Source organism: Xiphophorus hellerii, chromosome 14 (genome assembly GCF_003331165.1).
Source record: "Xiphophorus hellerii strain 12219 chromosome 14, Xiphophorus_hellerii-4.1, whole genome shotgun sequence".
Taxonomy (NCBI): domain Eukaryota; kingdom Metazoa; phylum Chordata; class Actinopteri; order Cyprinodontiformes; family Poeciliidae; genus Xiphophorus; species Xiphophorus hellerii.
In genome coordinates, this window is record NC_045685.1 from 2,745,778 (window position 1) to 2,762,647 (window position 16,870).

Genomic DNA, 16,870 nt, shown 5'->3' on the forward strand with positions numbered 1-16,870 from the left:
CAGGAAACTTCATCTCGGGATTTCCAGCAGGATTTTCTGTGTCTTCTCTCTCCTGATTGGTCCAGCGCTGTTGTCTTGTCTCAGTTATGCTGGAGAATCATCACATAATAATACACACATTCCTTAATCTCTGACTAAATAATAGATGATTGAAAGAGACTTTCTGATCAAATCATCATCATGTCCTCACCTTTTCCACAATCTGTTACAACCAGTAGATCAGCAGGTGGAGCAGGTCTTCTGCTTTAATTGTTGGTCAGCTCAAGTCATGTGACATGAGTTGACAGAGAAATGAAATAAAGAGAAAACATAACAGGATTAAAAAACAGAGAATATACATCTACAGAAAAAAGAAAAAGTTAGAAATTTGACCTCAATTTCATTGAATATTTAAAATTGTTACTTGGGTAAAAATATGTTTTCTTACTTTTTTTGTCAACAGGGTTCTCTTATCTTCCTCCATCTGACTGGTGGTGTTGAAGGTGGAGGTTTACAGGCTGAGGAGATCCAACCTGAAATGATCAGAGACATTATTGATCTGCAGACTCTGAATCTGGGATCAGAAACCAACGCTGGGTTCTCTACAATGTTTCTAAAATTGCTTAATATTCAACATCTTACTGATGAACAGGTGAAATTTCAGCATAGGATTTTATGGCAATGCTTGATTTGTTATTGAAGGACCTACTCACATGATGTCTGTCTCTTTATTCTGTGTCCTCAGGTGTCCCCCCGTTGCACCAGGAAACTTCATCTCGGGATTTCCAGCAGGATTTTCTGTGTCCCTTCAGTCCTCTGTGTCTTCTCTCTCCTGATTGGTCCAGCGCTGTTGTCTTGTCTCAGTGATGCTGAAGAATCAACACATGATCAGACACACTTTCCTTAATCTCTGTCTAAATAACAGATCACTGAACCAGACTCTCTGATCAATTCATAAACATGTCCTCACCATTTATAAAATCTACTAGAACCAGTAGATCAGCAGGTCCTCTACTCTATTCCTGATCCTCCTTCCATCAGCTCAAACTCATCAAAGCTCTGCTGTTATGAAAGGACTCAATAAATAAAAAAAACACACAAAACAAAAGTGTCGGTGAGGAGAAAGTACAGCAGAAAATAGGAAATAGGTTTGAATATTGACCTCAACCTCCTGCATGTTAAAAAATTGTTGTGTAAAAGTATATGTCCTTACATTTTTTTTTAACTGGGTTCTCTTATCTTCCTCCATCTCACTGGTGGTGTTGAAGGTGGAGATTTACTGGCTGACGAGATCCAACCTGAAATGATCAGAGAATCAGAGATCTGCCACCAGTATCATGTGAAAGTGGAATGCAAAAACTTACAAGCAGTGTGAAAAACAAGGGATCCAGAAGGCAGGAACCACATGGACAACGATGAAAGGATCCAGCGATGAGCAGCTAAAACCTGAAAGATTAAAAACTGGGAGACTGGATTAGTAGAGAAACAGGACAGAATAATTCACTATATTGGAGAGCAGCGTGTAGGGAAGCATCACTATTACACCTTGAAACATGGGGGAGTTGAGAGGAAAACACAAAGATGAAGAAAAGCCCTGGTGCAAGGCGCTACCTAAGACTTCCTCAGTCCTGTCAGAATCCTTATCATCTAAAATACTAAATCTAGCAGCGGGATAAAGAAAAGCCTTGGTGCAAGGCGCTACCTAAGACTTCCTCAGTCCTGTCAGAATCCTTAACATCTAAAATACTAAATCTAGCAGCGGGATAAAGAAAAGCCCCGGTGCAAGGCGCTACCTAAGACTTCCTCAGTCCTGTCAGAATCCTTATCATCTAAAATACTAAATCTAGCAGCGAGATAAAGAAAAGCCCCGGTGCAAGGCGCTACCTAAGGCGTCCACAGGCTCGCTAGAAACCCATTGGCTTTAATAAAAAACCTGAGAGAAATGATGATGTCCTAATATGACTTCCCAAATAGGTCTTCAGTTTTTACGGATCCCAATCTAATCAGAGTCACTTGACAAGACGCAGTGAGGTCTAAACCAAACGTGTTTGGAACTCTCTCTTGCTGTAATTCCGCTAGATGTTGAAGGTATTGCTGCCTCTTCTGTGTTCAGTTCAGCCTCCAACCAGGAACAGAAGCTAGAGGGTGACAAAGTTGAACTATCACAGCGTGTTGATGGTGAAGGACTGAAAATGCGGGGTGACAGAATGGGATCCTCATATGGCATCGTTGGTGGGAGACTGGAAACACTGGGTGACAAAATGGGCTCTTCATAGTGCATCAATGTTGAGGGACTGAGGACGGGGACGGGGGATGAAAAAACAGGACTTTTACGTGCCATTATACACGAGGGACTGAGGACGGGGGATGACAAAATAGGATATTCACATGATGTCCAAGGTGAGAGACTGAGGACAGGTGGTAACACAAAGGCATCTTCATCATAGGGAAAGGACAGGACACTATACTTGGTCTTCTTGGCGGCCAGCTCCTCTTCATCATAGCGTGTTGATGGTGAAGGGCTGAAAACGCGGGGTGACAGAATGGGATCTTCATAGTGCATCAATGTTGAGGGACTGAGGACGGGGAATGGCAATCCAGGATCCTCACACGACTTCCAAGGTGAGAGACTGAGGACAGGTGGTAACACAATGGGATCTTCATCATCGGGAAAGGACGGGACACTATACTTGGTCCTCTTGGCGGCAAGCTCCTCTTCAGCAACAGTGTCCCTAGGCCTCTTGGCTGGGAGCTTCACTTCAGCAACACTGTCCCTGGTGACAGATGTCACATGAGCCGCGTCCTCTTTCAAACCTACCTGATGACTAGGTTTTGATGGTGGGTTGTCCTCCTTCGCAGCATCCACCTTCTTCGTTGTTCTCCTGGCACGACTGGAAGTCAAAGAAGCCATGTCCTCTTCCAAACCAACCTGGTGATGTTGCAAGGTACCAATAGGTCTGGACTTCTCTGGACGCAAAATGGGCTCTTCCTGTGAAGTACAAGGAGCCATGTCTTCTTTGGGCTTCCGAGCCACCCCAATGTCTTGTATGTATCTGAAATTTTGGGGAAGAATCTCAGGCAGCTGTGACGCAACATCGGCCAGACTACTGTCACCGGAGCCCAGCTGATCAACCGTCGATTTCAGAAGTTTCAATGCCTCTTCAAGCACTCCTATGCCCCACAGAAATTTAATGTTTGGTCCAAGGACCTGGACAACCCGAAATCGGGATTTAAAGTCCTGGTCTCCATTACCTACCTCGTCTTCGCTCGAGCTGGTAGTAGAGCTACCACTGGAGCTGGTAGTAGAGCTACCACTGGAGCTGGTAGTAGAGCTACCACTGGAGCTGGTAGTAGAGCTACCACTGGAGCTGGTAGTAGAGCTACCACTGGAGCTGGTAATATTGCTATCACTGGAGCTGGTAGAACAGTCCACAAACTGCGGAGATGAACTATACCTCAACTCCTCTCCATGGTCTTCAGAAACCGTGTCGGCTTCATTTAACCACAACTTACCTTGTTCCTTACCATTATCAGGATGTCCCTCCAACATTGGGGATCCATCTGCTGGAAGCGCCATGGTATGGGCTGTGAAGAAAAAAAGCAAAGCAAAAAAAGCTATAATTGTGTATCTTGAAAAAATCACAAAAGTCCAAAGCAATGTTTAGAGGGAACACTGAAATATATATTTATATATTAATTTATATAGCACATTTTCAGCAACAAGGCAATACAAAGTGCTTATGTGTGCATGATGCCTCAAAGTCTTATTATCACATGTTAATATTCCTCCAAATGGCTCAGTTATGGCTGAAGGTAGTGTTATGAAATGAATTATATCAGCCTGAAGATCATGGCTGCACACAACCCAGCAATAAACTCAGAGGAATGTTCACACAATTATATTGCTCCAAATGCTTCTTTCAATATGACCATCTCCATGGAGACAAAAAACATCAACAAAATGGATTCTCTAAAAGTAATTCTCTCAAACTAAAATAAAAAGTTTTCCAATCACCACACCACTATTAATATTGCAGACTCTTTCTGAAAATGTAATCAGCGTGAAAATATATTACAGCTCCAAACATGCAAAGGACCAACACAGCATTTCGTAAACAACTAATTATTGAAAACTCCTCTTTCTTAGAAAAAGCAAACTAATAAGTTTAAATATAAACTAAACTACTTAGAAATAATACAGGAGAAATATATATCTAAAACATTTCTAATATTCAAGTATTAAGGTTTTATTTCAAGCAACGTATCCAAGGAGACCAAATGTGTTATTGAGGCATTTTTTGAAACCTGGACCAGGCACTGACTTCTTATTCCAAAGATCTGAATAAAACAAAACAGATTTTCTAAAACCAGAACTAACTTTTTAAACCACATAAACCGTGTCAAACCCCCACAATCCTCCAAGATTTTAACTAACAAATGAATCACAACTGGACCAACTGAACCTGAGATGATTGTTTTTCTAATGAATTTTAACATTCACTGTTAACATTCAAGTAACTTCTGAAAATGATATGTCACTAAAATGCAATGGAACAAAAGGCTGTTTTTCTGGTCTTGAGTAATTACAATAAACTAAATAATTTAGTTACTTTGTAAAATCAACAGGCACACATTGATTGTTCTTTAATGATTTTTTATAAGAATAAAGTTGTATGTTGTTATTTAATCAATGTATCCATGGAGACTACACATACCACATTTTTCAAAAAGCTGGTTCCAAAACTTCTTTCAAACCAAAACAACTACAAACAGCATTACTGACTCAATGTATCCATGGAGACTACACATACCACATTTTTCAAAAAGCTGGTTCCAAAACTTCTTTCAAACCAAAACAACTACAAACAGCATTACTGACTCAATGTATCCATGGAGACTACACATACCACATTTTTCAAAAAGCTGGTTCCAAAACTTCTTTCAAACCAAAACAACTACAAACAGCATTACTGACATTTTCCAAAATGTCAAATAACTAGCATATGAATCACAATACAAATTCAACTAACTCACAAATATGTTGCAGCCCAAAAATGCAAATTATGCCTTCCTAAACAAAGAGCCAGAATTCATCAAAGCTGACTTTAACCAACTCAAATAATGTATTTTTTTTCTTTTAAAATTAGTTCACTAATTTGACTATAATTCAAACTAAACACACATATTAAAGTCTATCATTAAATAGGAGGAGGCACATGTTTGCAAAGTGTTTCTTAATTTTTTATTGAAGTCATTTTAAATAATGTCACCAATGTATCCATGGAAACTAAATATGTTTGTCTAGGCATTTATCAAAAAAAAAAATGGACAAAGAACCATCCAGTTTACCAAGAATTGGACACCAAAGTCATCAAACCTGAAACTCTTAGACAAAGAAACAAACACACCAACATGTCCCTATCTTGAAAAAATAAAGAAACTAAACAATTAAATGATTGGCTATTATAAGGGTAAATACTATTTTTTAAATGTCTTTTAAAAATAATATTAAAGGCATTTCATTTTGCGTATCCATGGAAACAATGGAGTGTTTATCACGCATTTTTCAAAAAATAACGGTCAAAAAACAAGCTAATTTTTCAGGAATTTGACGTTAATTTAACTAATTTGACTATAATTCAGTAAAATACATATATTTCTTAAATCACTACATCACAGTTTAACATTATTGACATTTCCAGCGAAATTCAGCCAAGAAAAAGGCTCATTAGTTAAGAACGATCTATGCTAGCAAAGAATGCTACTCGTCTTTTTTTTCTACAGCAGTCAGTATTTCTTTAAAACACACACACACAAACACAAAATAAACTAAACAAGTCACTAATATCTTTGTAATAACTTGCTTTCGTTTATTAAAAATAGTAGAAGAATGATTTTAACCTTCCAGCTGTTCACCCTGCTGGTGCTTCTCCTGGCCAGGAACCGTCTTTCGCAGGTTTGTTATCCACGGGCTTCTTCAGCAAGTGCGTATTTCAGCAAGTGCTTCTTTAGCAAGTTTTGCACAGCAGACTTCTCGACAAGCTCAAACCGTCCGAGGCTTTAAAGGCTCCTTCAGGCGTCTCTCTCAAAAGTCCCGTCGCAAAGGGGGAAGAATTCAGAAGGTCAGCGTCTTTTATAGTGTTGACAACGCTAACGTCGTTTCCATGGCTTTCATTGACGAATGCACGCACTGGTGCGTCAGAGAAATTGGAGCGCAAATAACGCAGATAATACAAGTATCGCGTTGTCTTGTTTATCATTCCGTATGCTGCCACCTACTGGCCAACCAGTCTAAGTTCACAAAGACATTTATAAAACTTACTACTGGTGCGACATTATATTTCTGCTTTCATTCTTAACTATGTCAATTTCGGACATGGGAAACCTTTCTCTGCCGTGAAGCCTAGATTGAAAGAAAAATTCAAAATTCAATTCAAAAATACTTTATTGATCCAAAAGGAAAATTAAATGTTGTAGCTCATCAATTCAGATTCTTCAAAGAGTTATTGTAGATGGCTGATTGCTGTTGACAGGATTTTTTTTTGTAGCGGTCTGTATTGCAGCATTTTGAAGAAGCCTCTGACTGATGACTCTCTGCCCAGCTAGCATCAGACGACGTCCACTGAACGTCCACCAACGACGTTCTCCGAATGTCAAAATGAACCACCACAAGATGTCCGCCGGATGTTCGTTGACATTCGCAGTAGGTCAAACTAAAATGCTATATGGTTCTGCTAGGTCTGTACAAATGCTAATATAACAGCAATTTCATTGGAGTGCAAGGTTTTCATTTGGAACAGTTGCCTTCCATTTCCTAGGGATATTAATAAAGTCTTGTAACAAATTGGAAAATTGATGACAGCCACTTAAAACACTTGGCAAAGAATTTATTAATTTTACAGTATTAAAAATAAGTGTGGTCATTGTGAACTGCACAGTCTCCTCTTTATGTTTGGCTTCCGGCCACCAGAGGGCTCCGACAGCTGGAGGACGATTAAAAAGAAAGGCTGGGCACATAAAAACACATTTTCCCACAACAGAAACACATTCAGTGCCAGCTTGTATGTTAAGCGGCACCAATATAAAACCATTGGTCACTAAATTGTGATTGTCTATGGATCAGTTAAGATGACCCCAGCCCAGTCTCCAAACAAAACTTACAGTGTTGCAGTAGGGAGAGAGAGAGAGAGGGGAGGTGGAACAGGGATGATGAAGGCTTGGATGGTTCTAGTAGCCTGAAATGAGCAGATCTTCAGCATGAAATGACTCGGCGTGCCATGGTCAGGTTAGAGCGGTGAGACAGCGGCTCAGGGCTCACCTCTAAGGCAGGAGGGGGGGAGATACCACGGGGGGAGAGAGGGCGGTACTGAAGTTGAGAAAGGCCACTAGATCAGAAACCACAAGAGCCAAACAGTAAAGAGCCCTGAGGAGGCGAACTGTGGGCGAGGAGAAGAGAGGAGAGAGCTGCCGGTTACAGAGGAGAGAGGGCGGGGAGGGAGGTGTCCCCCTACTGGGCGCCAGCACACACAGCAGGCAAATATTAGGGCAGAGATTCTGTTAGCGGATTTAAAGCTACACTATGTAACTGTTTTACAAAGATAGGTTTTTCACATATTTGTTAAAACTGCCACAACGGTGTGACGAAACATCAAGCTCCTCCTCCTCCTCACAGCACTGCTGCTGGCGAACTGATGATGAAAACATCTAAGCCGTATATGTCCCTTTCTTTGGATTCTCCTTTGGACTGCACTGCTGCGCTTTTGTTTTGTGTTATGTTTTGTTCTCAAAAACTAAAATGAATGAATATATTTTTTGGGGGAGAAAAAAATAACCAATCAATGCCAGGAGGAAGGTTTTAGTGCTGTCAATCACGCCAGTGTATGCACTGCTAAATGTCCTAACGGCGGAGAAACGACTTGCAGTTTCAGGAAAACCGTTTACCCGCCGTGATCAGTTGCTATTCTAACTAGCATTAGCATTCATGGCAGGGTATGTTGGTTGTTTCTGACCGGTGTATTACTGCACCAGTCACTGGTAGCACTGGGAGAAGGCAGAGGAGCTTTTTCACAGATTATTTGCCTTATACTTTACTGTCACGACATAATGATGATTTTACCAAATATGTAAGAAAAAAAACAACTTTTTGATCAAAGTTACACACTGCAGCTTTTAGTCACAAATATGAAACCACTTAGAGCAATGGAATCGTGATGAGGAAGGTTAGTCTCAGTTCACTGCACTTAAAAAAGCTGCCTGAACAGGTTGAGTTGCACTACATATACAAAGTTTCTATTTTTAATTTTTAAAAAAGCTGCTCCTTTGTTTGCTTCCTGTCCTCTGACCCACCTGCCAAGCCTCCAGCTGCTGTGACAGGTTGAGTTTCTGCTGGATGGAGTCCAGAAGCTGGCTGTTCAGAGACATGATGTCTATTTTACATTTAGCCAGCTCCATTTCCACAGCTTTCTTCCTGCAACGCGCACACACACACACACACACCCACACACACACACACACACACACACACACACACACACATATAGAGTAAGAAGACAGGCTTCAGTATTTTTACATTTGCAAAAACAAAAGCATAAGCTTTGTTTGAAATTGCTGGCAATATCTACTAGAATAGCTCAAGTTAGTCCACTTTGACGTATACCTATATCGGCTTCGATAGTCCAACTGGCCTGAAGGATTTTCTCTAGCAGGTGCTTTTGTTCTGTAAATAGGGCCATTACCTTATCAGTACCCTGGTAATGGCCTCAACGCATCTCACAGTTGCACAATTGTTCCTTAGACTTCGACTTCGACTGACTTTGTTGTCATTTTCAACAGTATAAAATATGAATATAAATCTAAATATAAAATATAAAGTGCAGGACTGACAGTAAAATAGAAGTTATTTAGCTCTGTACATGTGCAAGGTATAAAGTGGAGACCAGTTTTTGAGTGCAGTCCAGTTAAGAGTTCAGCAGTCTGATGGCAAGTAGGAAAAAGCTGTTTCGGAACCAGGTGGGCCTGCACCGGATGCTGCAGAACCTCTTTCCAGAGGGCAGCAGGGAGCAGCAGTCACCTATTTATCCTCCACAGCACAAAAGGCTGCATGCAAATTTGCATGTGCAAAGTCTCCCAGATTTCTTTTGCTTACACTTTTTGCATGATTTTTTTGAGGTGGATCAACACAATTAATTTGGTTAGTTTATTTCTAAACTGTCATTTTAAACCCTCTTAGCTTTATTTCAAAGAGAAACATTACTAATTTCTTTTAGAAAAACCTTTGCATATTTTTTGAAACAGATTCTATGTTTTGCAAACTCTATGTACATTTGGCAAAATGACCTGGATAATGCAGTACAACATCATGGATCAGCTGCAAAAGGTCACATCTCTCCAAAAACACTTCATGTATGCTTCAAAACTAAACTGAAGAGCACTACCTACAGGAGACCTGATCTCCTGCAGGTATCATAGATACCCACCCCCAACATGGACTATTCACACTCCTACCTTCTGGCCTGACGGTCAACGACCACATTTACAATTGAAGAAGGGATGCTAATTTGAGCCATCAGAGTCGTCAGGGTGGACTCCGGCCTTTTGGCCCTGGTGAGCCGATATGGGAAGGACTCGAAAACTGAGCTATCCTAGTGTTAAAATTAAAGACTACCAAAAACAAAATATGATAAAGGGCTACATTTATTTATACATAAACATATGAACAAAAAAGACAGTAATGAAACCTTCCTTAGAACAAAGTACAACTGTACAGTATCAATTTTAATACAATGGGTTTTCAGAAAAGACATTCACAATCGGGCTGAAACGATTCCTGGCTGGTGGATGACAACAAAATGTGTGTTTTGTCAGCACAGGGGCGGTTCTAGAACGGCTGTTCTAGACAGTCCTAGTGTGGTCTGGTCCCGAGGAAATTAAAATAAAATCTTAATTTTATTTTAAGATTTTACTAAAATCTTAAAATAAGATTTTATTTTAAGATTTTAAGAAACTATCTAGTTTTAAGTAGATAGTTTTCACTATCTACTTAAAACTTTTACTAAATTTATAGGATTAATAAACCCAAAACCAGTTTATTATCAAGGTAGAAGGTCCTTATTTGAAAATCATACTTAGAAATTGCATTATCCTTATTTTTATCTGAACGTCTTGTGGCTGTTGGCCTTTTTTCTTTCAACAAGAATGAACGTCCATCTATGGAAAAGTAGACATGATGAGTCGGGGTTTTACTATTCAATCTTCTGTTGTCTGAACTCGACAAGCCACAAAATGGTGTTTTAAAGGTTTTGCTTGTAACCTGAAACTTCACAGGAAGAATGGAATCATGTTTTCTGAGCATTAGCATGTCATCAGTCTGATAGGAACAACAAACATAAAAGCTACTCTAACTCTGATATGGCATCTTACCTCATCAGTGACATTTACTTATATATAATACAGTGGAACATTGACTACTCCTACGATTTTAGCATATAAATGATGGGAGATACAAGAGCTGGTTTACTTTACCTGACTTGGGATTTGTCACCCCAAACACATCAGAGTCTTCCATTGAAACATTTTGGGCAAACTCCCGGCTCTCTGCATTGTGGGCCACAGGGGGCAGGAAAAGGCCTCGCTACTCAACATGCATGGACGATGACATGAGGACTGATCCCAGGGAGCCGAAGGCTTACAGGCTGCAGGTACCTGCTCCGTCTGGAGGTAGTTGTTGTCTCTGGTCTCTCTCCTGGTCTGTACTCATGATCTGCAGAGGGCAGAGCCTCGTTTTTTTTTCTTGTGCAGCGTTCTGAATAGCGGCCCTGTGCTGCACGTCATCGGCTTTTCTAATTTAAGGATTGGAACTATGATATGTTGATTCTGTTTAAAGACTGCTGAACTCCTAACTGGACTGCACTCAAAAACTGGTCTCCACTTCATACCTTGCACATGTACAGAGCTAAATAACTTCTATTTTACTGTCATTCCTGCACTTTATATTTTATATTCATATCTACATTCATATTTCATACTGTATTTTATTTTATTCTGGAGTAACCTCACAACATTGGAACCTCAAAACATTGTCCTGAGCCGTACGCAACGAAATTTCCTTCTGTATACACCCTGTGCATGCAAAATGACAATAAAGTCAGTCTAAGTCTAAGTCTAAGTTTAAAAAGATGATTTGCTCTGGTTCTGCTGTTACTAAAGCAAATCTATTTAGCCTTTTGGTTCAAGAAAAACTGCCAGTGACAGTGAAAGGTCTGACTAGGACTGACAATACTTCTCCAGTCAATGTGTCAGAGATCACAAACATGACTCAATCAATACATTTTTATGACAGGCTAAATGTGTCTTGGGCATTGATTGTTGACATGTTTTGTTCAATTGCTCCCTTGTTCTTTTTTTTTGTAAATATGTTTCTTAATCTTTTTTTTCATTTGTTTGTCCATTATTCTTTTCACACCCATATTCTCCATGTGCTTTTATCCTTTAACTCTTTTTTCATGCAGCTCTCCATGTCCTGTCAGTTCCTCCCAGGACAAAGTCTGTTTAGATCAGCTTGATCTGTTCCTTTAGACTCCGTGGTAACAGAATGAATATGAGAAGAGATTATGTATTTGAGGCTATTTTTAAACCAGAAAGGATGATCAAATTTTAATGTTTGATCATTAAAATTTGATCAAACATTTTGATCAAATTGTTTGATCAAAACTATTTGATCAAATATAACAAAGTTATATTTTGTTTTGGTACAAACAAAATATAACTTGTTTGTACCAGGCTTCATGCCAATGAGTTTAAATAGCATGAAAAAGAAAATCAAATGATTGTTCTACTGCTCTAAAGCAGATTTACCATCTCAAATGATCCAAATCTGATATCTGAATAAAACCAAAGCAGTGACGGCAAAAAAAAGCTTTTATTGAATTTGCTTACAACTTAAATGTTATTTTACTCTACGATCAGCTTAATTACTTTCCATGCTTTCACAAGTCAAGTGAAAGTTACACACAAAAATAAAACAGAATACAATAAGTCCAAAAATACATGTATTATATTACATCATAATACATAGAAATAACCTATGACACTGCAAAATATATTACATTCTTTAATATCTTCCTCCCACAACATGATTTTCACACTGTTGTGAGACTTTTCTTTAGCATTGTGATGACTGTGAAATATAAACTTAATCTTTAAGTGATTAACACATTTGTTCAATTTTTACTCTTCAGAAACCAACAAAATGTGTGTTTTTGCACTGAGACACAATACTCTTTTGTAATTACATCAGATTATGCAGCATATCTTCTTCATTCCAAACATTACATACACATTATTACATAAAAACATGCTACCATGACTTTTTTTTTTTAACAGTATTAGTTTCTGGACACAGCAAATGAGCTGAACACGTTCTTCAACAGGTTCAGTCCAGGAACAAGCTCATCATCATCGTCCTCTCCTGTCTGCAGCCAGATATCTCATCCTCCTCTGACCCACAGCTTTCCTGTCAAGCCTCAGATGTTCCATCTTCCACCTCAGTCATGGACTCTTCTGCTTCCACAAGTTTGTCTTCAACCACATTAGGAGACGCTGCTGCTCCCTTTTGCCTCCACCTCCAACTTTTCTGTATCTAGAAGTCAGGTGAAGAAGCAGCCGGAGAGACTGAACAGGAACGAGGATGCAGGTCCAGATGGTGTCGGTCCCAGAGTCCCTCTGTGGGATTCTGCAGCATCTCTTCAACCTTTGCCTGACCCAAGAGGAGGTTCCGTTGCTGTGGAAGACATCCTGCCTGGTTCCGGTACCGAAGAAAAGTCACCCATCAGTCATAACGACTGTAGACCCGTTGCCCTGACATCGCACATCATGAAGGTCCTGGAGAGACTCCTGGTGGCCCACTTGAGTAAGCAGACGATCACATATCAGGACCCCCTGCAGTTTGCTTATCGCCATGGAGTTGGAGTTGATCAGACACCTGCTTCAACAAACCCACTGTCATCTGGACAAAGCAGGCAGCACAGTGAGGATCAGGGTCTTTGGTTCTCAGGTGCATTGAACACAATTCAGCCTGATCTGCTCTGTTAGAAACTCCAGAAGACACAGGTGGAGGCCTCAACAATCACCTGCATCTGTGACTACCTGACAAACAGAATACAGTTTGTGAGACTGAAGGACTGTGTGTCTAACCAGGTGGTCAACAACATGGGAACACCACAGGGCACTGTACTCTCACCATTCATTTTCACTCTCTACTGTTCAGACTTCCCGCACAAGTCCGACTTCTGTCATCTACAGAAATACTCAGACGACTCTGCAGTTGTTGTGTGTATCAGAGAAAGACAAGAGGCTGAGTACAGAGATCTGGTGGATCACTTTGTGGCCTGGTGTGGGAACAATCATCTAATCTTGACTGTAAACAAAACAAAGGAGATGGTTGTTGATTTCAGGAGAAACAGGAAACCCTATTTCCATCATGGGAGAAGATGTGGAGGTGGTTCAGGAATATAAATACCTCGGTGTTCATCTGGAACACAGACTGGACTGGAGACGCAACAGTGAAGCCGTCTATAAAAAGAGACAGAGCAGACTGCGCTTCTGGAGGAAGCTACGATCCTTCAAGACTTGCAGCAAGTTGCTGCAGATCTTTAAGTCTGATGCTGAGAGTGTCATCTCTTCTGCTATCATCTGTTGGTGCAGCAGCATCAGAGCCAGGAACCTCAAAAGGCTCAACAATCTGATAAAGAAGGCTGGATTTGTTCTGGTTCTGTTCTGGAGACGACTGTGGAACCTCTGGAGATGATGCAAAGAAGGATTCTTCATAAGAGTCAAGAAAGCTATGGACAACTCTGACCATCCTCTTCATGAGTCTGTATGGTGAAAACAGAGTATCATCAGTCAGATTTGCTGCAATACAGACAGCTACAAAAGACCTTTCCTGCTGCCAGCAATCAGCCATCTGCAATAACTTTTGAAGAATCTGAATCTGAGCTACAACTACATTTTATTTCCCTTTGGGATCAATAAAGTCAAAGCATGTTTGAGTAATTCTTGCACACTACTCAAAGTCTGATAGAAAAAAATATTGAACAATTGGAAGTTATTGTGGAAACATTTTTTGTGGTTTCAATGAAATGAAACGAAAAATGTAAAAATAATTAAGTTTAGCTTTTCCTGTGCCGTTTCACATGTTTGCAGCTCGTTTTGCTGTTTGTTGCGCGTTTGCAGTTGTCGGCCACAGTTTCTGATCAAGTCATTATCTCCTCAACTTTCACCATAATCTGTTACAACCAGTAGATGGACGAAGTAACCTGCTTTAAGTGTTGGTCAACTCATGCTTGGTTTGTTATTGAAGGACCTACTTCACATGGTCCTTCTTTATTCTGTGTCCTCAGGTGTCCCCCTGTTGCATCAGGAAACTTCATCTCGGGATTTCCAGCAGGATTTTCTGTGTCTTCTCTCTCCTGATTGGTCCAGCGCTGTTGTCTTGTCTCAGTTATGCTGGAGAATCATCACATAATAATACACACATTCCTTAATCTCTGACTAAATAATAGATGATTGAAAGAGACTTTCTGATCAAATCATCATCATGTCCTCACCTTTTCCACAATCTGTTACAACCAGTAGATCAGCAGGTGGAGCAGGTCTTCTGCTTTAATTGTTGGTCAGCTCAAGTCATGTGACATGAGTTGACAGAGAAATGAAATAAAGAGAAAACATAACAGGATTAAAAAACAGAGAATATACATCTACAGAAAAAAGAAAAAGTTAGAAATTTGACCTCAATTTCATTGAATATTTAAAATTGTTACTTGGGTAAAAATATGTTTTCTTACTTTTTTTGTCAACAGGGTTCTCTTATCTTCCTCCATCTGACTGGTGGTGTTGAAGGTGGAGGTTTACAGGCTGAGGAGATCCAACCTGAAATGATCAGAGACATTATTGATCTGCAGACTCTGAATCTGGGATCAGAAACCAACGCTGGGTTCTCTACAATGTTTCTAAAATTGCTTAATATTCAACATCTTACTGATGAACAGGTGAAATTTCAGCATAGGATTTTATGGCAATGCTTGATTTGTTATTGAAGGACCTACTCACATGATGTCTGTCTCTTTATTCTGTGTCCTCAGGTGTCCCCCCGTTGCACCAGGAAACTTCATCTCGGGATTTCCAGCAGGATTTTCTGTGTCCCTTCAGTCCTCTGTGTCTTCTCTCTCCTGATTGGTCCAGCGCTGTTGTCTTGTCTCAGTGATGCTGAAGAATCAACACATGATCAGACACACTTTCCTTAATCTCTGTCTAAATAACAGATCACTGAACCAGACTCTCTGATCAATTCATAAACATGTCCTCACCATTTATAAAATCTACTAGAACCAGTAGATCAGCAGGTCCTCTACTCTATTCCTGATCCTCCTTCCATCAGCTCAAACTCATCAAAGCTCTGCTGTTATGAAAGGACTCAATAAATAAAAAAAACACACAAAACAAAAGTGTCGGTGAGGAGAAAGTACAGCAGAAAATAGGAAATAGGTTTGAATATTGACCTCAACCTCCTGCATGTTAAAAAATTGTTGTGTAAAAGTATATGTCCTTACATTTTTTTTTAACTGGGTTCTCTTATCTTCCTCCATCTCACTGGTGGTGTTGAAGGTGGAGATTTACTGGCTGACGAGATCCAACCTGAAATGATCAGAGAATCAGAGATCTGCCACCAGTATCATGTGAAAGTGGAATGCAAAAACTTACAAGCAGTGTGAAAAACAAGGGATCCAGAAGGCAGGAACCACATGGACAACGATGAAAGGATCCAGCGATGAGCAGCTAAAACCTGAAAGATTAAAAACTGGGAGACTGGATTAGTAGAGAAACAGGACAGAATAATTCACTATATTGGAGAGCAGCGTGTAGGGAAGCATCACTATTACACCTTGAAACATGGGGGAGTTGAGAGGAAAACACAAAGATGAAGAAAAGCCCTGGTGCAAGGCGCTACCTAAGACTTCCTCAGTCCTGTCAGAATCCTTATCATCTAAAATACTAAATCTAGCAGCGGGATAAAGAAAAGCCCTGGTGCAAGGCGCTACCTAAGACTTCCTCAGTCCTGTCAGAATCCTTAACATCTAAAATACTAAATCTAGCAGCGGGATAAAGAAAAGCCCCGGTGCAAGGCGCTACCTAAGGCGTCCACAGGCTCGCTAGAAACCCATTGGCTTTAATAAAAAACCTGAGAGAAATGATGATGTCCTAATATGACTTCCCAAATAGGTCTTCAGTTTTTACGGATCCCAATCTAATCAGAGTCACTTGACAAGACGCAGTGAGGTCTAAACCAAACGTGTTTGGAACTCTCTCTTGCTGTAATTCCGCTAGATGTTGAAGGTATTGCTGCCTCTTCTGTGTTCAGTTCAGCCTCCAACCAGGAACAGAAGCTAGAGGGTGACAAAGTTGAACTATCACAGCGTGTTGATGGTGAAGGACTGAAAATGCGGGGTGACAGAATGGGATCCTCATATGGCATCGTTGGTGGGAGACTGGAAACACTGGGTGACAAAATGGGCTCTTCATAGTGCATCAATGTTGAGGGACTGAGGACGGGGACGGGGGATGAAAAAACAGGACTTTTACGTGCCATTATACACGAGGGACTGAGGACGGGGGATGACAAAATAGGATATTCACATGATGTCCAAGGTGAGAGACTGAGGACAGGTGGTAACACAAAGGCATCTTCATCATAGGGAAAGGACAGGACACTATACTTGGTCTTCTTGGCGGCCAGCTCCTCTTCATCATAGCGTGTTGATGGTGAAGGGCTGAAAACGCGGGGGTGACAGAATGGGATCTTCATAGTGCATCAATGTTGAGGGACTGAGGACGGGGA

At 40.4% G+C, this 16,870-nt stretch overlaps 1 long non-coding RNA gene across 1 annotated transcript; it reads right to left on the bottom strand.

Moving 5' to 3' along the window:
* Positions 1-11,877: 11,877 nt before the first annotated feature.
* LOC116732277 (uncharacterized) lies at positions 11,878-14,392 on the bottom strand. The gene is made up of 3 exons (XR_004341755.1): positions 14,343-14,392; positions 13,496-13,850; positions 11,878-13,393 (listed from the first exon to the last, which is right to left on the bottom strand). It is a non-coding gene; the product is annotated as an uncharacterized LOC116732277 (long non-coding RNA).
* Positions 14,393-16,870: the final 2,478 nt, after the last annotated feature.